This window comes from Cetorhinus maximus, chromosome 9 (assembly GCF_964194155.1).
Source record: "Cetorhinus maximus chromosome 9, sCetMax3.hap1.1, whole genome shotgun sequence".
NCBI classification, from domain to species: Eukaryota; Metazoa; Chordata; class Chondrichthyes; order Lamniformes; family Cetorhinidae; genus Cetorhinus; species Cetorhinus maximus.
In genome coordinates, this window is record NC_135887.1 from 60,449,393 (window position 1) to 60,474,489 (window position 25,097).

Here is a 25,097-nt window from a genome sequence, read left to right on the forward strand (position 1 = left end):
ACTCTCAGCCCCACTCACTGCTGGATATTTAACCCCTTCACACCCTATAACCCAGACAGTGAGTTACTCTCATTTCAACTTTTTGTTGTATTTGTTAATGGGCCTGCAAAGTCAGCATTTGTTGTCCATCCCTAATTGCATTTGAGAAGGTGATAGTGAGCTGCCTTGTTGAGCTGCTGCAGTTGTGTGGTGCAGTACACTCACAGTACTGTTAAGAATCTTCCTACTGGATTTTGACCCAGTGACAGTAAAGGAATGGCGATATACAGTGAAATCGCTATGAGTCAACCTGGGATGACATGAAATTCCGGTTATGTCGAAGTTGACAGCCATTCCCTCCAGCAGATTGGAAATCCCATTGAACGATGCCCATGATAAGTCAAAAATCAGCAAGAGTAATTCCGGATTAGCCGAACTTGACCGCATCAACCAATCAGAGCAGAGTTAAGCCACACAGTAGAATGAAAATGGAGCACTGGGCAAGCCATCATTTGATATCAAGATCTACCTGTGAAAGAACGTGCAAAGCCTATGAGTATGGCTAAGTCTGTGAGAAAGCTAAAAACATTGTTGGTCGGAGAGAAGGGGAAGTTGATACAGCAAGTGGAAAACCATGGTGCAATGTGGAAAGTGAACTTCGCAAATGAGTGGGAGATTCCGCCATCAAGTTTGTCCACCATTATAAAACACAAGGTGAACATCTTGGAACAGTTCAGTCCAGCAAGGAAGAGAATGAGAACAGCTGCCTATCCAGATGTTGAAGAAGCCCTGCTAACAAGGCAGCCCGAGCAGAGAACGTTCCCATCTCCAGTCCAATCCTGCAGGAAAGGGGAGTCGTCCTGGCAAAGAAACTGGGCCATATGGAGTTCATCTGCGGTGATGGATGGCTGGACCGATTCAAGACAAAACACAGCACAAGTGTTCCACATGATGAGTGGTGAGGGTGTGGCAGTTACGGCAGCAATGACAGATGATTGGCTCCAAAATGGTTGTCTCTGCCCACATCTTGAATGAATATGCACCATGAGACATTTTTAACGCGGGTTTTCCTGTTTTTTGCCAGATTGCTCTTGATGTTTAAAGGTGAAGCATGTAATGGTGGAAAGCAGAGTAAGGAATGTGTCACTGTTATGCTCCACTCCAACATGGATGGTACAGAAAAGCAGCTGCTTCTTGTGATAGGAAATTCCAAGAAGCCACACTGCTTCATGAATGTCGAAACACTACTCCCGCAGTATGAGGCTAACAAAACCGCCTGGGTGACCTCCAGCACTTTTTGAGGAGAACGGACAAGAAGTATCAGAGAAAAGAAAGGAAGATTGTCATCATTACAGACAACTGCCCTGAGCACCCCGACATTGCTGGTCTGAAGAATGTGAAACTGTTGTTCTTGCCTCCTAACACCATGGCCAGGCTCCAGACAATGAATCAGGGGGCGATGAAAACCCACTACCAATGGCAGCTGATCCCTCAGGTTATTGAGGTCATTGATAAGAAGCAGGAGTTCAAATCAACTGTACTTTAAGCCATGTTCATGATGAAGGAGGAATGAAAGATGGTGACATAAGCCACAATTACCAACTGCAGCTACCACACTGGGTTCAAAAAGGTTACAACTGCATAAGATGTCAAGAACTAGGAGGAGCATGATAAGGCCAACTAACCTGATGACAAGGCACCTCTCGGCTGTGGGAGGCTGGCATGGAAATTCCAGCAGAGACAACCATGGGAACTTACACAGAGGTGAACAATGCTGTACGCTGCACAACAGAACTGACAGATATTCTTCAGCTGAGGAGCCTGGCGAGGCCAATGACCCTGAAGAGTCCGATGAATGCCCACTCGCCTGCCTGATTCTCCAGTTGATGCCACAAAGGCCGTAGAGATGCTCCGGGATTTTTCACTACAGCACAAAAACACCGAAAACCTGTTGTTTGTGAGATCTCTTTGCTCTGTCTATGGCACGATGCTGCTTCTGCTGTTTAGAATGCATGTAGCCCTGTGTTGTAGCTTCACTAGTTTGGCACTGCATTTTTTGATATGCCTGTTGCTGTTCCTGGCATGCTCTCCTACACTCTTCATTGAATCAGAGTTGATCCCCTGACTTGATTGTAATGATAGAGTGAGGGATATGCTGGGCTTTGAGGTTGAGATTATGGTAGAATACAATTGACATTGAAGTCACCCACCCACCCAGAGTACATTCTGCTCCCTTGTTACCCTCAGTGCTCTTCCAAGTGGTGTTCAACATGGGGGAGTACTGATTCATCAGCTGAGGGAGGGCAGTAGATAGTAATCAGCAGGATGCTTCCTTTGACCTGATGCCATGAGACTTCATAGGGCCCAGAATCAATGTTGAGGAGTCCCAGGGCCACTTCCTATTGACTGTATACCACTGTGCCGCCATCTCCAGTGGGTCTGTCCTGCTGTTGGGACAGGACATTCCCAGGGATGGTGATGGTGGTGTCTGGGACATTAGCTGTAAGGTATGAGTCTGTGAGTATGACTATGTCAAGCTGTTGTTTGATTAGTCTGTTGGACAGCTCTCCCAATTTTGGCACAAGCCCCCAGATGTTAGTGGAAAGACTGCAAAAGATCTCTTAGATGTTTTTGTTTATAATAGAATGGAACAGCTGGTTGAAGAACCAAAATAGGGGATAACTTGCTTATGCTCACCAACAATACAAATTGTTCGCAAGGGTCACTATAGAACCAGGGATTAGTCATCACTCAGTTATTGTATTTGACCTGCATCTCTTACTTATAAAAAAAAATCTTATTTATCTCATTTAAGAAAAATCCCATTTATGAAAAAAGCAGACAAGGTAGGAATAAGAAAATGTCTTCAGAATGTTGCTTTATTAATTTAATCTCATGGTCAGTGCAAGAAAAATGGGACAAACTGCAAAATGCCTTGACAAAATCCATGGATAAATATCTACCATCCAAGTTTTCATCCAACAGAGAAACCTCCCATGGGTCAGTAGTGATCACCATAGGCAACGCAGAAAGAAACAGTCTTTACAACAAGGCTATGATGTCTGGCGATGAGGTGGACTGGAAGGAATTCAAAACCTGCCAGAGGAAAGGAAAGAAAGCTCTGAGCAAAGCAAGGAAAGCTGCTATTTCTGAGTAACTTACAATTTTGATTAAGGAGAATCCTAAGAGCTTCTGGTCATTCAGTAAGAAAATGAAAAACAAAAAGGAAGAAGTGAGCATTTCAGATATCAAAATAGACAACAGAGTTATGTGTAATCTTGAAGGTAAAGCAGAAGCACCAAGAGGTCAATTTTCTAGTGTATTTACCAGAGAAGATTTAACACACATTCCCAGGCTAGACAGTGACCTGACACACTAAACTTGCCAGGTACACTAATTCTCATGAGAAGTAAAGAGGATGTTTTAAAATTATTGCAAGATATAAATCCAAATAAAACTCCAGATGAAACCCTTCCCTGGATTTTAAAGTTAGAAGCTGTTGAATTGTTTCTAATAAAGACAAATCTCTTTCAAGAGTCAATCAACCCTAGCTACTTACCAGACCATTGAAGACAAGCCAACATCTGTGACTTTTCAAAAATGGGGACAAAGGTCAGCCAGAAAAACGACAGACCAGTATCTCTCACCAGCATCATTTGCAAATTGCTTGACCATATTATTCATCCTCATATCATGAAGCACTTTGAAGCTGACAATATCCTGGTAGACAGTCAGCATGGTTTTCAGGTGAAAAGATTTACTGAAACACAGCTTTTACAGACTGTCGATGACCTAGGTTCAAATCTCGAAAGAGATGAAACTACCCACATGGTAATGCTAAATTTCTCAAAGGCTTTGACAAAAGTTCCTCATGTAAAGTTCTTGTCCAAACTCTACTACTATGGAATTAGGGGTACATTATTAAATTGGAATCAGCACTTCCTTACCAACAGAAGACAGTCAGTGGTGTATGATGAGGAATCATCTTCTCCTAGAGATCACCTCTCCAGGGAACTGTGTGGGGACCTTTACTCTTCTTGACATACATAAATGACCTTCCCAACAAGTTAAAACAAGGTGTGACTATCTGCAGATGACTGCATGGTTTACACATCAGGAAAAACTCAAGATCATATCAATTTACTGCAAGATGATCTTCTGGAATGGCAAAAATGTCAGGACCAATGGGAGATCGTATTCAATTCCAAAAAGTGCAAAGTCGTGAGCATCATCAACAAAAAGGACCACCAACAGACAGCTTTACTTTCTGTACTCAAATTCTCCAACAGGTGGATACACAACCATGCCTGGGAGTTCATCTAAAAAATAATCTTTAACGGGGATTCCACATTCAGCAGATAACATCCAAAGCAAACAGGGTTCTTGGATTTCTGAGGAGGAATCTTTGGCATTGCAACAAAAATATCAGAGTTACAGCTTCCCAAATATTTGTTCGTCCAATTCTGGAGTATGTAAGTTGTGTGTTGGATCCTTATATGGCTAGAGATATAAATAAGATTGAAGTGATCCGAAGATGTGCTGCCCGATTCTGCATGAATCAGTCTGGGAAATACACCAGTGTCACATCCTGGATCGAAGATTTGGAATAGGAATCACCGCAGCAAAGGAGGGAGAAAACAGACTGACAGTGTTCTACAAAATATGGAATGGACTGAAGGGAATCGACAGGAACAAGTACCTGGTGCCCTTGGCAATGACAAAACACGAGGCAGCCATTCACACAAACTATGAAGACAGTGTATCAACAAACTTTGTTCCCAAGTACAATCCCACAATGCCAAAGGAAACAGTCACATCCCCGTCACTTGAAAGCTTCAAGATCCATCTTTAGATTAATTCTATTTAAAAGTTTTCATTATCAGGACTATCATCTCAGCAGGTCATGCCTGATTTAACTAACGCATAGAAATGTTGGCGGAATACAGATATTAGTCTGTGATATCAACACAGCTAGGGCAGCAGAAACAGAAACAGAAGGATAAGGACTTTACGGGATCATTTGATGAGGTTTGCCCTTGCTGTGTCTGGGGCCTAGGTCGATGCCAAGTGGTTTGTCCAGTTTTATTCTTATCTCTAACTTTTTTGTTATGGTTTTATACAATTGAATGGCTTGTTCAGCCATTTCAGAGGGCAGTTAAGAGTCAAGAGGATTGCTGTGAATCTAGAGGCACATGTAGGCCAGACCAGGAAAGGACAGCAGATTTCCTTCCCTAAAGGGGCAATAGTGAACTAGATGGGTTTTTAACAACAATCTGGTAATTTCCTGGTCACCATTACTGACACTAGCTGTTTCTTAAAAGATATATTACATTTTAGGAAGGCTTTAGAACAGATGAGGTACTTCTTGTTCTTCTGTGCTGTAATCATTCTATGATTCTGATATGATTCCAACTATCCTGAAAGTAGTTGATGATCCTTTTAAACCATAATGGTGTGGGTTCTTTCTGCAACTAAATGCATGTTCAGCCTTGCAAGGTAAAGAGACAACATTAGCTGGAGCAAAGAACTCCAAAATTACAACACTGGCATCAAATCAGCATTATATGCTGAAGGATGTCATGATTTGACTTTTCTGTATACCTGAACTACCTGAACTGGTTCCAGTGGCTTGCCCTAGATGTTGTCCAGCATGGTCCACACCAGGAGTGTGCACATGTGCCTTCCTAAAATGCAGTGCCCAGAATTAAACACAATATTCCAGAAGAGGCCAAACCAGAGTTTTATAAAGATTCATTATAACTTCCCTGCTTTTGTACTCTATGTGTCCATTTATGAAGCCCAGGACCCAGTATACCTTTTTAGTCATTTTCTCAACTTGTTCTGCTATCTTTAACGATTTGTGCATATATGTTCACAGATCTCTCTGTTCCTGCACCACCTTTAGAATTGTAGCCTTTATCTTATATTGCCTCTCCTCATTCTTCCTACCAAAATTAATCACTTCACACTTCTCAACATTAAATTTCATCTGCCATGCATCTGCCCATTCCACCCATCTGTCTATTGAAGTTCTAAACTATCCTCCTCACACATCACAATGTTTCCAAGTTTTGTCATCTGCAAGTTTTGAAATTGTGAAATCCACCCAAGTCTCGGTCATTAATATATATTGAGCCGTGATCCTAGTACCACCCCCTGGGAAATCCCACTATATACTGCCCTCCAGACTGAAAACAGCCGTCTACCATTATTCTTTGTTTCCTCAGCCAACCTCGTATTGTTGCTGCTACCTTTCATTTTATTCTATGGGCTTGAACTTTGCTGACAAGCCTATTATGTGGCACTTTATCAAACACCTTTTGGATGTCCGTGTACACCATGTCAACCTCTCTGTTATCCCATCAAAAAACTTAATGAAACAGTTTGCCTTTAGCAAAACTATGCTGGCTTTCCTTACTTAATCAGCACTTGTCCAAATGATTGTTGATTTTGTCCTGGATTATTGTTTCTAAGGGGGATGGATACCGCAGATGGCTAGCGTGCGGTTTAGATTAACACCAACAGTATGGGTTCAATTCCATTCTGGATTAGGCGGACTTGGGGTTTGTCTCCTCACCATGCCCCTGAGAGTGGAAGGCAATGACAAACCATCAGTGACAAAAACTGCCAAGCAAACAGATCAGGATGAGGCATCAGCAGACAATGAGCCAAAGACCTGCCTTGGGAAGAGCACACATGAATGAATTGTTTCTAAAAGCTTTCTTACCACTGAGGTTAAACTGACTGATCTGTAGTTGCTGGTTTTATCGTCATACACTTTTTGAACAATGGTATGACATTTGCAATTCTCCAGTCCTCTGGCACCACCCATCTATCTAAGGAAGATTGGAAAATTACGGCTAGCACCCTGTAATTTCCATTCTCACTTCCCCCAGTACGTTGGATGCATCTTATCTGGTCCCGGTGACTTATCAATTTTAAGTTCAGACAGCCTATCATCTCCCCTTTATCAATTTTTAGCCCACCAAGTATCTCAGCTATTTCTTCTCGGCTTGGGTAGCATCTTCTTCCTTGGTAAGACAGATGCAAAGTATTCATTTAATACCTCAGCCATGCCCCCTACCTCCATGAGTAAATCCCCATTTTGGTCCCAAATCAATTCCACCACTCCCCTTATCATCCTTTTATTATTTATATGATAATGGAATACTTTTGGATTCCCTTTTATGCCAGTTTCTGCTCATACTCTGTCTTTGGCTCTCATTTCCTTTTTCACATCCCTCCAAATTTTTTATTCTCAGCCTGATTCTCATCTGTATTATCAAACAAAAATCTAGCCCCTGTCCCTTTTTCTGCTTCATCTTATTCTCTATCCTTTTCATTATCCAGGGAGCTCTGGTTTTGTTTGCTCTACCTTTCCCCATAATGGGAATCTACCTTAACTATACCCAAACTATCCCATCTTAAAAGGCAGACTATTGTTCCAATTCAGTTTTGACTGGGCACCTTTGATTCCAATTTACCTGGGTCAGATCTGTTCTCCCCCTGTTGAAGTTGACCCCCTCCAATTTACTCTTTTTATTTTAGATTGCTCCTTGTCCTTTTCTATAGCTAACCTAAGAGTTTGAATAATACTATGATCACTGTCTCCTAAAATTTCTCCAACTTACACTTGATCTGCTTCATTCTACTGGCTGTTGCTGCGCTGCAATTGTAGCAGTGTTTGGTGGTCTGTACTGGTAATAAGTTGGCTAAAGTGAGCATTATGGCAGGTGTTGAAGGACTTGCTCTTCACTTCAAGGATTCTCACAATCCATTTGCTCCCAGACATAGGTGCAGTCATTTGCATCCCCCTTGGCTTACAGCATGACAGGGAGAATGAGCAGAGGAGACAAAGAGCAGGACAAACAGCTGGAAGAGGGAGGAGGCAGAGCGATTGAAGAGCTTTCAGTAGCAGGTCATATTTGCCCAAAGCGTTCAGGGGGAAATTCTCCTCCCTGAACCTCAGTGAGCATCAGTGTGTTAAATGTTTGTGCTTCATGAAGGAAGCCATCACTCAAATTTGCCTCCTGCAAAGCTTCAACTGCCATCTCAGAGTAGGGCAAGGACGGCATTGCCTGTGCCTGTGATGTGACCATGGTGATAAACTTTTCTGTGTCAGGCTGGAGCAGGCAATATTTACAACATCTCTCTGCTGCTGAAAGCTCTTCACTCCCTCCTCCTCCTCTCTCTTCCAGCAGTTTGTCCTGCCCTGTGTCTCCTTTCTCATTCTCCCTGTCATGCTGTAATCCAAGGGGGATGTAAACTACTGCACCTATGCCTGGGAGTAAAAGGAGGTTCTGTATTCCAAGAGAGTGAGATGCAAATAGTCATTTGGTAGTACAGAATTTGAGTATTGCTGAAAAAAGAGACATATCTAAGCTTTTCATCTTGCACTCATCAGGATAATTGCAAGAATACCAATATAAGGGGAAAACAACAATTTATTCTGTATGTGAAGAGAGTGCTGATTGGTTGGCAGGTGGCATTGCCATGGAGAATGCACCAGTGATGGCAACTGATAGTTAACTGCCAAGTATTGTCTGAAATTTAAACCAGGCAGCTTGACCCTGATTGGTGAAAGCTTACCCTGAGGAAAGAGTCAGCGAATAGCTGTCACTTATTTTGTTTAGCTGAAACAGGCCACACTGTGAGCTTGACTGACCACTAACAGAATGCTGCCGTCAAGCCAAAAAGACATACTGCCTACTACACAAATGAGTAATGTGGTATATGAATTTAAGTGCAGGTGTGATACTAGATATGTAGGCCATACGTCCCAAAGACTGGCGGATCATATCAAACAGCATGTCCCAGCCGCTGTTTGCAATGGGTAGCACTGGGCAGGGTACGGACCGTACCCAACCAGCCTGTGCTTGCAAAACTCAAAACACAGTGTCCAACATTAGATGTGATTCCACGATTGGACCACATTTGCTAAATAATCCACAGAGTGCTAAGGATTACACTGATAATCAATTCAAGATTGCCAGTCGGGCTCGCAGTGTGGCATGTGTGTGTGTACTGGAATCTACATATATTAATACACAGGGCCATGTTCTTTGCAGACAGAAAAAACATGTATGCACATTGCGCCTGTTTCAGCCAAACAAAATAAGTGTCAGCCATTCACTGACTCATTCCTCAGGGCAATGCCCTGTCCAGTCAGGGTCAAGTTGCCTGGTTTAAATTTCAAACAAATCTTGGCAATTAACTGTCAGTCACCATCACTGGTGCATTCTCAATGGCAGCACCACTTGTCAACCAATCAGAAACATAGAAAATAGGAACAGGAGTAGGCCATTCAGCCCTTCGAGCCTGCTCCGCCATTCATTATGATCATGGCTGATCATCCAACTCAATAGCCTGCTCCCGCTTTCTCCCCATATCCTTTGATCCCTTTCACCCCAAGAGCTATATCTAACTCCTTCTTGAAAACATACAATGTTTTGGCCTCAACTACTTTCTGTGGCAGCGAATTCCACAGGCTCAATACTCTCTGGGTGAAGAAATTTCTCCTCAACTCAGTCCTAAATGGTCTTATGAGGGGCATGGACAGGGTGGATATGGAGCAGCTGTTCCCCTTAGTTGAAGGGTCAATTACGAGGGGACACAAGCTCAAGATGAGGGGCAGGAGGTTTAGGAGGGATGTGAGGAAAAACCTTTTTACCCTGAGGGTGGTGACGGTCTGGAATGCTCAGTCCCTGTATCCTCAGACTGTGGCCCCTGGTTCTGGACTCCCCCAACCATCGGAAACATCCTTCCTGCATCTACCCTGTCTAGTCCTGTTAGAATTTTATAAGTTTCTATGAGATGACCCCAGAAAATTGATATAGGGAGTGACAAGGTATTGGAGGTGTTGGCTGGCTTAAAAGTGGACAAATCTCCAGGTCCAGATGACTTGTGTCCCAGACTGCTGAGGGAGGCAAGGGAGGAGATCGCAGGGGCTCTGACCCAAATTTTTAATTCCTCTCTGGCCATGGGGGAGGTGCCAGAGGACTGGAGAACAGCTAATGTGGTTCGGCTATTTAAGAAGGGTTGTAGAGATAAGCCAGGGAACTACAGGCCAGTGAGTCTCATGTCAGTGGTCGGGGAACTATTGGAGAAAATTCTGAAGGAGAGAATCTATCTCCACTTGGAGAGGCAAGGTTTAATCAGGGATAGTAAGCATGGCTTTGTCAGAGGGAGATCATGCCTAACAAATTTGATTGAAATTTTTGAGGAGGTGACCAGGTGTGCAGATGAGGGTAGTGCAGTTGATGCAGTTTATATGGATTTCAGCAAAGCCTTTGACAAGGTCCCACATGGGAGACTTATAAAGAAGGCAGATGCAAATGGGATACAGGGTAATTTGATAAGGTGGATTCCAAATTGGCTTAGTTGTAGGAGACAGAGGGTGATGACAGAAGGATTCTTTAGTGACTGGAAGCCAGTGTCCAGTGGCATCCCACAGGGATCTGTGCTGGGTCCCCTATTATTCGTTATTTATCTAAATGACATGGGAGGGGGGCGGGGGTGGTAGGATTAGTAAGTTTGCGGATGACAGAAAGATTGGCTGGGTGGTTAACAGTGAGGTTGAGTGTCTTGGGCTACAGGAAGATATAGACGGGATGGTCAAATGGGCAGATAAGTGGCAGATGGAATTTAACCCTGAGAAATGTGAGGAAGGAGTAATTTGACAAAGAAGTATTCAATGAACGGCATGACACTAGGAAGTTCTGAGGAACAAAGGGACCTTGGCGTGTGTGTCCATAGATCTCTGAAGGTGGAGGGGCATTTTAGTGAGGTCGTGAAAAGGGCATTTGGGACACTTGCCTTTATCAATCGAGGCATAGATTACAAAAGTAGGGAGGTCATGTTGGAGTTGTATAGAACCTTGGTGAGGCCATAGCTGGAGTGGCGTGTGCAGTTCTGGTCGCCACATTATAGGAAGGATGTGATGGCACTGGAGGGGGTGCAGAGGAGATTCACCAGGATGTTGCCTGGGATGAAACATTTAAGTTATGAAGAGAGTTTGGATAGACTGGGTTGTTTTCGTTGGAGCAGAGAAGACTGAGGGGTGACCTGATCAAAGTGTACAAGATTATGAAGGGCATGGACAGGGTGGATAGGGAGCAGCTGTTCCCCTTAGTTGAAGGGTCAATCATGAGGGGACACAAGCTCAAGATGAGGGGCAGGAGGTTTAGGGGGGATGTGAGGAAAAACTTTTTTACCCAGAGGGTGGTGATGGTCTGGAATGCGCTGCCTGGGAGGGTGGTGGAGGTGGGTTGCCTCAAATCCTTTAAAAAGTACCTGGATGAGCACTTGGCACACCATAACATTCAAGGCTATGGGCCAAGTGCTGGTAAATGGGATTAGGTAGGTAGTTAGGTCAGGTGTTTCTCATGTGTCGGTGCAGACTCGATGGGCCTAAGGGCCTCTTCTGCACTGTGTGATTCTGTGATTCTTCTGAACTCCAGTGAATATAATCCTAACCGGATCAATCTCTCCTCATATGTCAGTCCTGCCACCCCAGGAATCAGCCTGGTAAACCTTCGCTGCACTCCCTCTATCGCAAGTACATCCTTCCTCAGATAAGGAGACCAAAACTGCACACAATATTCCAGGTGCAGTCTCACCAAGGTCCTGTATAATTGCAGCAAGACATCCCTGCTCCTGTACTTGAATCCTCTCGCTATGAAGGCCAACATACCATTTGCCTTCTTAACCGCCTGCTGCACCTGCATGCTTACCTTCAGCGACTGGTGTACGAGGACACCCAGGTCTCGTTGCACATTCCCCTCTCTCAAGTTATAGCCATTCAGATAATAATCTGCCTTCCTGTTTTTGCTACCAAAGTGGATAACCTCACATTTATCCACATTATACTGCATCTGCCATGCATTTTCCACTCACTCAGCTTGTCCAAATCACACTGAAGCATCTCTGCATCCTCCTCACAGCGCACCCCAGCTTTGTGTCACCTGCAAATTTGGAGATATTACATTTAGTTCCCTCATCTAAATCATTCATATATATTGTGAATAACTGGGGTCCCAGCACCGATCCCTGTGGTACCCCACTAATTACTGCCTACTATTCAGAAAAAGGCCCGTTTATTTCTACTCTTTGTTTCCTGTCTGCCAACCAGTTTTCTATCCATCTTAATACACAACCCTCAATCCCATGCACTTTAATTTTACATGCTAATCTATACTTTGTCGAAAGCCTTCTGAAAGTCCAAATAAACCATATCCACTGGCTCCCCCTCATCAACTCTACTTGTTACATCCTCGAAAAATTCCAGATTTGTCAAGCATGATTTCCCTTTCGTAAATCCATGCTGACTCTGTCCGATTCTGCCACTGTTTTCCAAGTGCTCAGCTATTAAATCTTTTGTGATGGACTCTAGAATTTTCCCCACTACCGACGTCAGGCTGACTGGTCTATAATTCCCTGTTTTTTCTCTGCCTCCCTTTTTAAATAGTGGGGTTACATTAGCTACCCTCCAATCTGTAGGAACTGTTCTAGAGTTTATAGAATCTCGGAAGATGACCACCAATGCATCCACTATTTCTAGGGCCATTTCCCTAAGTACTCTGGGATGTAGAACTCTCTTCACATAGAGTATAAGTTGTTGTTTTCCACTTATATTGGCATTCTTGCGAGTGTCCTGATGAGCGCAAGATGAAAAGCTTAGGCATGTTTCTTTTTTTCAGCAATACTAGAGTGGGATTCATTTCATTATCTCGTGCCAGAGAGAAGCAGGCAGAGTGAGCTTGCATCTTCATGAGGATTGTAGGTTTTCCCATTGTGCAGGTTGCCATTCACTTCACTGTTGCTTTGTGGATGCCACGTGTCAACTGAAAGGATTCCATTCCCTCAATGTGCAGTTGGTTTGTCACTATACTCATGTCAGTGAATGCCCGGTGTTCTGGCAGCAGTGATAACGCCTTCATTCTGGGGCAGTCCACTTTGCCATCTACATTTGAGCCATGATTACAAACCAGGGTGGCTACTGGTTCACCAGGGCTATCCACTAACCACATAGCTGATGATTCACGAGAACAACCCCTGCAGACAGAGGTAACATCTACATAATGAAGGCCATGCTGCCAAACTGATTGTGATTGATCAGACCACTGGGATGCTTAAACAATGATTCCACTAGCTGGAGATCTGCATTCTGTGTGCCATGAAGCTATTAATATATATAATATTATCGGAAAATATTTTTCTTTTAAAATAGAGGTTCAGTCTGTGGGTGCGTCTTAATTGGATTAAAGCCAGTTAGTCTGGGTGCTTTGATGTGCATTAGTTTTGATATGTAAGAGAGATAGTGTGCATTTGCATTTTTTGAATAGAACATTCAAGAAGCAGGGTGAAAACTTGACGCCTTTCTAACAGATACCAAGCAATATGTTTATATCACTAATAAAATTGGTACTATGAAAGGGGTTTCATTGTTAAAAGGTGAAGGTCAAAGAGACTGGTGAGACAATGAGAATTTGAATTCAATCAGTGGTGGTCAGTATAACTTCAGCAGTTTTCAGGTGACCAGAGCAGAGGCAATGTAAGATCAAAAGGCAGCTGTAAGCCTCTAACTGTCTCCACAGGAACCAAAGTGAAAAGAACCTCATTTTGAATTCATAAGGTGAAAATGCTTTGCCTGGTGTCTGGTTAAGTCGATGGGTTGCTGTTGCCTTAATGGAGATTAGTTTGGGAATTTGTTAAAAGTTATGATCATAGTAATTTGTAGCCATGTGTATATATATTTGAACCTGTGTAAATTAATAAAATGTTTCATTTAGTTTAATGTAAAACCTCGAGAACTGATTCCTGAATTTAGAGTCACATCTCAAACATAACACTTAAAATTATCTGTTATGGCAGTTGTTTAAAGTTTCCCTCTAGGATTTTTAAATAACTTAGCTTTACCAACTGCATCAGTCATAACACTTGACAAAGCACAGGTCAAGGACTCCCTTGCTCTCTCCTTATCTCTCTCTCACTTTCTCTCTGTCTGCCTTTTGTGGTGGCCTAGACAAATAGGGAACCCACCTAGTACTAAAAGGGTTAATGGAGAAATTGAATTAAATGCCTTGGCCTAAGAGAAAAATACTGCAACCTTGAAGAACAATACCATCTTGTCTGACTACTGTTGTAGGATGAGCCCTGAGACATTCCATGTTGTTCTTTCTCAGGCCAAATGTAATCAAAGTTGTGATAACCAAGTGCGTAGGCACCGCACCTGTTGTGGTGGGAATGGAAATTAACTAAAACATGGATTGGTCAGCTAACGTGTGCAAGTAAGCAGATTGAGATGTGCAAAATTTACTGATTGGTTGTAAAATGCTTTTAAGCAAGTGTTTGTGTATTCTGCTTTGAGACAGTACAATAGCTTTTGCTGTATTGTTCTCCCTTGTGCACAAGTAATAAAAGGGGTTTCTATGTATTAATAATGCCTTGGTGTGATTAGTCTTCGACAGTTTCTTGGAGGTTCCACCGAGATGACTAACCCCGAGGGTTGAGTCACGGAGTGCCAGCGTTAGGACCTCGTGGTTCAAGGACTCCTCAGTCCACGGCAGCCCCATTTGGGCTTTTGGGGTTCGTTGACCTGCGATCTGCCTTCGCCTGTCTGTGGCTGACTCTTAGGGTAAGTCATCTATTTAAGTATTTAGGAGATTAGTCTGGCCAGTAATTTAGTGTACTCGGGGTTCGAGTCCCCTGGAGTTGAAAAGTAGTAGTAGTATACCCAGGGGTTTGAGTCCCCTGGAGCTGAAAAGTAGTAGTAGTATACCCAGGAGTTCGAGTCCCCTGGAGTTAAAAAGTAGTAGTAGTATACCCAGGGGATTGAGTCCCCTGGAGTTGAAAAGTAATAGTAGTATACCCAGGGGATTGAGTCCCCTGGAGTTGAAAAGTAGTAGTAGTATACCCAGGGGTTCGAGTCCCCTGGAGTTGAAGATTTAGTGTCTGTGTGTATTTTTGTGTATATTATTAAATAAAAATGGGAAATGTGGCATCAAAGAAACCCCAGGTTCCCCCTTTGAAGGGAACCCCAAATGCTTATATGTAGGTCCATTACGGTCCTGAAATTCTCCAATATGTTTCTGATTGGGTTAAATGGACTCAAGGTAAAGGAGAGAGCTTCCCACCAGATGGAACTTTTAATCAGGACAGAATTGAGCGCTTATAATATGTTTTAAGGGAGGTAGATAGTCCGCTACTGAATTTTCTGTAACTTTAAAAAAAAAATGAATTGATGTAAGTTACAAGAGCTGTTTGTGCTGGAGAGAGAGAGAGAGAGAGAGAGGGGGTACCCCTACGGGGTTAATGAGCAATTGACAAGCAGAGGCAGAGAAAATGTGAGCTTTCGTCAGTTTGAAGGTCCCTATAGGTGGAGCCTTCAAGATCCCTTTATTCTCTCCACTGTTACTTGAAGCTTCGTTTGGAGTTAAGTTCAATATTTTGGAGTATCGATACATACCTTTATCTATGTGTTTGTCTGTGTGCAATGAAGCATTTGTATGTGAGCTTTAATGTGTTTTCTTCCCTGAATTGTCTTTTGTGTGTGTAGTTGAGCACTTTAGAGTCGAAAGCCCCATATTAGATTAAAGGGAAAGTATACTCAAACATTCCAAAGTTTTGAGTATAAGGTTTGAGTTGAGATTTCTGGCAAAAATCATAATTTGAAGGTAGTGTAAAGATAAAACAGGGCTTGCCTTTGTTTGAGATGAACCAACCCTTGTAACACCCCCTTGCAGACTAGTAGGGAATAACCCTCATCATCAGCTTCCAAGCTGATTGGGATTAATACATACGAGTTCGTATTCTAAAATTCTGAGGGAAAAAAATTACTTGAAATTCAGAAGGATTCTAGGAAAACCAAAAGACATAAACACAAGGTCTAGGTGGTTCCAATGGATAAAAAGGGGTTTCTTATGAAGAGATGAATTAAATATTAAAGGAAATCTGCTTTCCAAAAGCACTGGAATTTGAATTTGGGACAATCTTGAGATGTAAAGTGCAGTGTAATTTAACAGGTTACTTTGAATAACGAGGATGCTATCTAAGATAAAGAATGTGTCGATAAACATACGGAAATTATAACTTGGATACAAATCATTACACATGAAAAAGTTGTTGTTTTAATTTTGATAGTGTAAATTACAGTTCTTACAAAGTTTAAAAATTTGAGGTTTGGTTCTTGATAAAGTTCTCAAAAGGGAATTTTCATTTTAAAAGGTTTGACAACAATTGGCACTAATTCAAATGCTGCAAGCTTTTGTATTTGTAAAGTCTGTTCCCAAAATATGAAGCTAAGCTCAAGACCTTGACAAAGTTTGGCAGAAATCCAATTTTTGGCTGAGTTAATGAATCTGGGATAATTCTAAAAGAAAAGGCACAATTTAGTTGGCTTCTTTTGAGACAATAAAATGTTTGAGAAGAAGATAAGGAAGCAAAACATGTTAATACCTGATTTCTGTTTTTAAAACTGTTATGAGAATATTTTATTTATTTTAAAGTCTCTCCAGGCAACCTGAACAAGATAAGATGGTAGCTGTTGCATGTGTAAAATGGTATGAGGCAGGTAGGAGAATGAGTTAGGGAAAGAGGACATAATGTACAAACTGTTTTAAGGGAAATGATTTGATAATCTGGCCAACAACTGAGGTATTGGAACTGCCTAAAGAGTAAGGAAACATTTTAGACAATCAAGACAATAGAGAAACTGAACTCAAGAGAATCTTAGGATGATCATGGTCAGAAAAAAAAACCTTAGAGGTAAAATTATTCAGTGTCTGTAGTTGAGGCAATTGAAGACCAAGGAGAAATAATACTGAACAATTTACTACAAGATAGATACAGGTAAAGGGAAAGCTGGGAAAAGGCTAAATAGATGTATTACTGATTATATTAATGTGCCTGCGAACTACAAAAAGTAAGATCACAGGATTAACACCTTGATGACAGGCAGAGTTAAGCGGTTCCCAGAGAGAACCATCACTGGAAATGAAGATACTGAGCCATTGCAAGATAGGATAAGAAGGTGCTTTTTAGAGTTGTTTAAGGAATTGAGGTCTGACATGAGACAGCAGCAGGAGAGAGTAAACTGGAAGGAGTGGGGGTGCCTACCCAGATGGATTCAGAACAGGGAACTCATTTCACAGGGAGAGTCATTAAAGAAGTGTGTAATCTTATGGAGATTAAACAGAAATTCCATATTCCTTACCACCCCCAGAGTCCAGGGATGGTGGAAAGGATGAACTGAACTTTAAAAACATCTATAGCCTAAGCAATTCAGGAGACAGGCAACAACTGGGCCACAGTATTGCCCAGCATTCTGATGCGCCTTAGGGCTACACCAAATAGGACTACCAGGTTCACCGCATTGAATTGATAACAGGAAGGGCCATGCAATTACCTGAAAGCATTATAGTAGGAGGTGTAGGGCCACTGAAAGGAAAAATACAGGACAATGTAAGGGAATTAAGTAGGCAATTACATGAGTTGAGAGAGGAAGTTAGAGACTGACAGATGATTAAGGATATGGAAACAGGCAAATCCAAAGAGCAACAACGGACCCCCCCAAGTGGCGAATAAGGTGATGGTCAGGGTGAGCTCGGAGCGAACAGGCATTGACCATACGAGGTAATTATGATAGGTGATACATGCGCACTAGTAGATATGAGAACGAGAGCCAATGTTAATGTCTCCACAGATCTACAATCCTGGTCGTGGGCGTATCAGTACTGGCAGCAAGGTCGGGGATCATCACTGCTCATCCCGCACCGCAGGAGGAACTTTGGTACAGCACGGACAGTGTCGAAACTGGGAATGATAAATGTAACAGTAGGAGAACAAGTGCCTTCAAATTGTAATAAGGGTTTCCTTCAGATCGGGCATGGGAGGTCCACCACTATCCAGCCACCTCCCACCTCTACTTTCACAGTCCGAGTAGAGATAATTGAAGCCCCAAACCACACCGACTGACCCATCTTGTCCGACTATGCATCCAGGACCGGCGAATGGTTTGGTACTGGTTAATCAGAAGTTTTGTATGATAATGTACATCATGAGCTGGTACCCGTAGTCTTGAATGTATCTGGTGTCGTCCTGCCCCAGTGGTGCTCAACCCATACCCAAGCACTCTGACGCGCCAACTGATGACTGAAGCAGTTCAGTTCAATGGCGAGATGCAATCAGGCTTGGGAGGGAACCGCGTTAAGTGCAGCCTGATAAGTTATGCCGCTACGATATTCAATATAGGGACATATATTGGTTAATCCAAAGCCTGGCTACCATGCTCGAAAGTCATGCGGGGATTATCAATAAATTAATTGAGATAGGGAAAGATATTTCAGACGAAGCGAGCAGAAATGATGTACGCAGCGTGACACAGGAATCATGATTTGACCGGTTGCCAGCTCAGAGGTTTGACACGTGTAGATAGAATGAATGTTGAATGTATAGTGAATAGTAATATGCTAATAGGCATTGTATTAGTAATACCTGTCATACCCATGTCAATGACATAACCCAGGCAAGACGCCCACAGTGACTGCTGGTACGGGACCCCAGCCATGGGGCCCATTTGTACACCTACAAATGGACTTTATACAAATGCCTAAATGTATGGGATATAATTATGTTTTAGTTATAGTATGTTTGTTCTCGCGATGGGTGGAGGCGTATCCCACCCAACGGAATGATGCTATTATTGTTGTAAAATTGTTGTTGCGTGAATACATACCCAGATTTGGGATACCAGAGATTTTATCAAGTGATAATGGACCTCATTTTACCACTAAAGTGATAAAGGAACTGTTGAGGGCCTTACAATGCAACCATCACCTTTCCTGCCCATACCACCCCCAGTCTACTGGGGCAGTGGAAAGACAAAATGGTATTCTGAAAAAAACTAGCTAAATTATGTGAAGAAACTGGTTTGAAATGGCCTGAAGCTCTACCCTTGGCACTCATGACTATGCGCTCTCACCCTAACCGTACCACCTCCCTCTCTCCTTATGAAGTTGTAATGGGACGTCCTATGTGCCTCCCAGTGGCCCCACCTTTGACTGCTATGGAAATGGACATCCACGCTATGGATGAGGGAATGATTACATACTGTATAGCGCTCACTAATTCTCTCAAAAGCTTGCATATACAGGCAGTAGAAGCTCAGAAAAAGTCCACCATTGAAGATTGCCATCAATACCAGCCTGGGGACCTGGTCCTGGTAAAGACCTTCAGGAGAAAGAACTGTTTGGAACCTCGATGGGAGAGGCCTTTCCAAGTCCTGCTCACCACCCATACGGCCGTGAAGGTTGAAGGACGTCCCTTGTGGATCCACGCATCGCACATCAAGCGAACGCTGACCTCGGACGGAAGTGCTTGTGCAGGAACTTTAACTGAGCCGTCAGAATGCTGACTCTGATTTGGATCCTGTCCTGCGTGGTCCTTCCGGGGGCATGGACTACCAATTCTGCGGTTCAACGAATGCAGGCCGTAGCCTCGCAAGTTAATTGGACCAAATGTTGGATTTGTACTCATTTTCCTGTTAACCCCTCCTCCTCTGAGATGCATTTTCTAGCTTTCCCCTCAGGTCCCTAGGTAATACAGGGGCCCTCATTCAGCAAACGCCCATTTGGAGACAGGAACCCACCTTTGTGGTTGTTAAGGGGGAGGCCTGGCTATGCGTCAGGAGAAATTATACCAAGGGTAGCACTCGGGTGGGTGAGCTGCCATTGGGTTCCTGATTCAAGCCAGCTATCTATTCCCTCCCTCTCCTCAGGGATCAAGACCCCTCTGAGGATGAAGTCCGGCGGCTAGGATACATAGAACTTGGCTAAGGGTGGTGGATTGTCCTTGTAGGACGAAAGGGGGGGAAGTGTGGTGGCCTAGACAAATAGGGAACCCACTTAGTACTAAAAGGGTTAATGGATAAATTGAATTAAATGCCTTGGCCTAAGAGAAAAATACTGCAACCTTGAAGAACAACACCATCTTGTCTGACTACTGTTGGATGTAGGATGATTGTTACTGTAGGATGAGCCCTGAGACATTCCATGTTGTTCTTTCTCAGGCCAAATGTAATCAAAGTTGTGATAACCAAGTGCGTAGGCACCACACCTGTTGTGGTGGGAATGGAAATTAACTAAAACATGGATTGGTCAGTTAACGTGTGCAAATAAGCGGATTGAGATGTGCAAAATTTACTGATTGGTTGTAAAATGCTTTTAAGCAAGTGTTTGTGTATTCTGCTTTTTGACAGTACAATAGCTCTCGCTGTATTGTTCTCCCTTGTGCACAAGTAATCAAAGGGGTTTCTTTGTATTAATGATGCCTTGGTGTGATTAATCTCTGACACTTTCTCTACCTCACTGTTTCACCGTCACTCTCACTCTGTCTTACTTTCACTCTCTCGCTCTCACTCTTGTCTTGATGTGACTTGTGCATGAGTGATATTAATCTGTAATTTCAGCAGCTGAACAAATATATACTGAACTGTTTAAAAAGGACCTTTTAAAGACAAGACGCTGGCTAAAGATGGCTGCCACAAGTCACCTAATGTCTGGTATTGCAAGCTGACCAGCCACTGGAAAGTTCCATTGTGAATTGCATTTCAGACATGCCACAACATCCTTCTCTGGAATTTGAGGATGTCAAGAACCACTTTGAAGGGATTCACTGAAATGTACTGGACATAGTGTTTGCATTTCTATAAGACTACCTCTCCGGTGGTGACAGAAAGTCTGCTAGAACAATGGTTATATAAAGAAATGTCTTCCTATCTCATCAAAATGGATAATGACTCATTCAGGGAGTTAATGGCTGGGACATTACAGAAGATCTACTCACCCCCTTGCCATGAAACAAAAGCAACCATCAGTTCAGACATCAGATAAACAAAGCACTTCTGAAATCATTATGGGGAGAGGTCATGTGACTGAAGTGACCATTTTTGAAATCTCTTTAATACAGCATGCTAAAGACAGAAACAAAAACAGAAAATGCTGGAAAAACTCAGCAGGTCTAACAGCATCTGTGGAGAAAAAAAAAATCAGAGTTAACGTTTCAAGTCTGTGTGACTCTTCTTCAGAGCTTAAGAGAGTCATACTGACTCAAACAGTGAATTCTCACCTTTCAGCATTGAACGTTAATTTTGTTAAGAAAGTAACCACCTACAGTATAACTTGTAAATTTTGCGTGTTTGTTTGTGTGTGAGAGAGAATGTGGGTCACGAAATTTTGAGAAGTGCAGCTTTTTAAATATTTTGCAATCTTTACCTGAATAGGTTTTTTACTCAATAAAAACAAATCCATTTTGTTTTAAACCACAAGAAAGCCTGTCAGACTCGTTTCTTTGCAATCTTTACGGAAATGATGAAACACAGACATGGAGTAAAATTCCTTCATCCTTCTAAATCCTTCAAAAAACCTTGTTACAGTCAGACTTAGGGTAGTATCATAAGGGAATAATATTTTGCCCTTCCTCATGTGGCCGTGACACTCTGTCGCTCTGTCACTATCTTTGACTACATTATTTTTGCTCTGTCTCTGTGTCTCTCTCTGTCTACCCACTCTTCACTTTCTCTCTGTGTCACCCTCTTTCACTGTCTCAGTTTCTCCCTCTCTTTCTTTGTCTTTCTCTACTCTCTGTCTCTCAGTCTCTGTTACTTTCCTTTTTCCTAGCTCTATCTCTGCCTGTCTCTCTCACTCTGACTGTTGCCTCTTGTCTCACTCTATCTCTCTCTTTCTCCTTGTCTCAGTGTTTCTATACCTTTCTGTCTCTCCATCTTTCTCCAATTAGCTCTCTCCATCTTTCTGTTTACCTCTCTGTGCTTTCTCTCTCCGACTCTATCTCAGTCTCTCTCTCCCTGCTGTCGTTCTTACTCTGATCTCAATATCTATATCTGCTCTGCCTTTCTCTCATTATTTCTGATTTTTGCTCTCTGTTTCTCATGTATCTTGTTGTGTCTCCCTTTTTGTTTCTCTCTCTCGTTTGCCCTCTGTTTGTCCCTCTCTGTGTAATTCTCTTGCGCTCTCCCTCTCTCTCTCTCTCTCATAATACTATCAGAGTCAACATGGTTCTGTGAAAGGGAAATCATGTTTGACAAATTTATTAGAGTTTCATGAGGATGTAACAAGCAGGGTCGATAAGGGAACCAGTAGAAATGGTGTATTTGGATTTCCAAAGGCATTATATAAGGTGTCACATAAAAGGTTACTACACAAGATAAGAGCTCATGGTGTTGTGGGTGATATATTAGCATGGATAGAGGATTGTCTAACTAACAGGAAACAGAGTTGGGATAAATGGATCAGGGATCAATACTGGGATATCAACTATTTACAATGTATAGTAATAACTTGGATGAAGGGACTGACTGTATTGTAACCAAATTTGCTGGCGACATGGAGAGAGAGAGAGAGGAAAGCAAGTTTTGAATCGTCAAGGACAGAATCGTCTGTGCCCGCTGGCATCAGGCGTGCTCGGCAGCATGAGTGGACAATATGGTGGGAAGGCCAAAAATCGGTTTCACGACATTGTGAAACCAGTTTGCGAACGTCCGCTCAGCCTGTCAATGGCAGGCCGCATTCCCCGCCATCAGGCATTGGGAACCTCATTGTAATACATCTGCATATCATTATAGGGCTGGAATCATCACCCCCGATCCCCGGCCCAGCTGGATCGTCAGCCCACCTCAACGTGATTGCACGCCAGTACAGAACATGTCTTGGCAAGTGTGACGTGCAGAAATCGGGACTTCGTGCCAGGGCCTTGCTCACATCGTGGACATCACAGAGGAGCAGAAGATGCTGGAGCCCGATGGCAATGGCACACTGGAGGAGTGTCCATGGCATGCTGGGTGGATTCTCATGGGCATGACTCTACTGCAAAGCAGCTCATGGAAGTTGGAAAGTCACTGTTGAGGGTCTACTCACAACGGATGATGGTCGAAGAGGGTGGAGAGGAAGGTCCATCTGCGTTTGAGAGAGAAAGATGTACCAGGGACTGGGAGAGGAAGGTCTAGGATCGACTAGGAGAGGTGTCAGGATGGGGTGAGGTTGGAGGGGGGAATGAAGGTGTCAGGATGGGGTGGAGGTTGAAGTGGGGGAATGAAGGTGTCAGGGTGGATTGGTAGGGGAGCGAGTACGGGGGAGGAGGGGGTAACAGGGGAGAAGATGGCAACTGGGGAATAGATGCAAGGGAATTATTTCAAAGGGAGGAAAGAATGTGGAGAGGGATGGGAGTAAGGCTGGAGGAAGGAGTAAGGATGGAGTAAGGGTGGAGGAAGGAGTTGGGAAGGGGGAAGGATTGAGGGTGGAGGAAGAAGTAAGGCAAGAGGAAGAAGTAAGGGTGTCTGAAGGAGTCAGGAAGGGGGAAGGATTAAGCGGAGGTGGAGTCTGGGAGGAGGGGAGGGCCAAAGTGGGTAGTCTGGAGGTGGGGGGGGGGGGGGGGGGGGGGGTGTGGGGAAGGGGTTCCAAAGGTGGGGGAAAGGGGTCCAGAGGGGGTGATATCCAGGTCAATATGCAAGAGCGGGCTCTGATGAGTCCATGACTGTCTCCTGGGGAGCAAACCGAGAGTGGGCGTGGAACGAGAGAATGGTGAGAATGATCGAAGGCAGAGTCAGGCGTTAGAATGTGAGGGTGCGGGTTCGATTGTAGCGGTAGAAGGGACGGTGAGGCTGGTTGGTGGGGACTCTGAGTCAGACATGGACCCTGCAGGTGGGCAGGAGGTGGTCAGGGAGGTGAATGTGGATGGGGTAGGATTTTCGGGAAGGAAGGGAATGTGCACATTCACCTGGACATCCCCGAAGGAAAAGGGTTATGGTTGGTAGGTGACAGTGGGGAGGTTGAAGGTGATGCTGGGGGTTCAACAACGATGGGCGAAAGGAAATGGGTTACTGGGGGAGAGGAAAAGATGGGGGAGCTGACGAAAAAGTGAACCCAGACCATGCTGTCCAGATTGAAAGTGAAACGAGAGTCGTGGTGGGTGAGATCAGGTGCTGCATGGGAGTGTGATCAGTGGGTGGGCGGAGATGCCGGTCAGCTCAGATGGACAACTGAAAGCGAACCCCAGCAGGCAGCACTGAAAATGCTCAGGACATTGAGGGGAGTGTGATATGGGAAGATATGGGAAGCGTGGGAGAGTGCTTGCATCTGGCTCCGAGGCCCTGCCAAAAACACACTCCTCCCTCCAGAATCACTCATTGGCCAGCTGCTTCCTCTGTGGTGACAGAGGATGAGGTTGAGGGGCTCACAGGCAAATGGGACTCGGAGGGAGAGGACAGCCTCTGAGATTCCTGAGTGAATGACCCAGGGATGTCCAGCTGCCGCTCTTCCTCCCTTTGGTTGCCTGGGGGCCCTGGCCTGACTCCTTGAGGGGAAGGAGCAACTGGAGGGGCGTTGAGGTGCCCTGTTTCCCTCCCGCGTTGCCACTGCAGGAACTCAAAAGTGGCTCTCGCGATGAAGTGCAGGTCTGCACACATCTCCGTGTTCTCCATGGCATCCACCATCCTCCCCATGGGGATGTCCATACATGCACATGTGGGCACCACTTCATCAGAGAGCAGGTGGACGCACTCCTCTGAAATGTGTGCCACTCTGTTGAGGGCTTTCAACAGCTGTGTGTGTTGTTCCCCCACCTTCTGCTGACTCTCCAGGATGAGTTGGAAGGCCAAATCCAGAGGCTCATCATCTGACTCGGACCTCACGGATGCCTGTTCCCCAGGAGTCCTCCAAATGCCGGGGAGCTCGGCCGAACCTGCCTCCTCCTGTTGCAGACATGTGTCTGTGTGGTGACCACCAGATTGTGAACCCAAGCCTGCTCTAGATCGAGGTTCCACTGAGCTGTGTTTCTCTGTGCTTGGTGGAGGTGTGGGTAAGCGCTGTGATGGGCCTTCCAGGATGCTTATTTCCAGCTCTTCAATGGAGGCGGTGTCCTCTTGGCTGGAGATGAGGACCTGGATGGAGCTGAGGGACTGGCTGGCTGAGAGTGTCAGTCACTTGGCACAGCTCCGTGAACCAAAGTAGTGCATGGCAGCAGAGTCAAAAGCAGGAGAGAGAGCACTCACATTTGCGTTGAGAGAGGGATGATGTGGTGCAGGATCCTCACGTGGGTGTTTGACACCG

The 25,097-nt window shown here is 44.0% G+C and overlaps 1 long non-coding RNA gene across 1 annotated transcript in view; it reads right to left on the reverse strand.

Moving 5' to 3' along the window:
* Positions 1-2,841: 2,841 nt before the first annotated feature.
* The window catches only part of LOC144684206 (uncharacterized), a 40,897-nt gene continuing 18,641 nt past the window's right edge, over positions 2,842-25,097 (reverse strand). The window contains exon 4 of the long non-coding RNA XR_013577450.1: positions 2,842-3,075. This is a non-coding gene — a long non-coding RNA (uncharacterized LOC144684206). The remainder of the gene's footprint in view (positions 3,076-25,097) is intronic.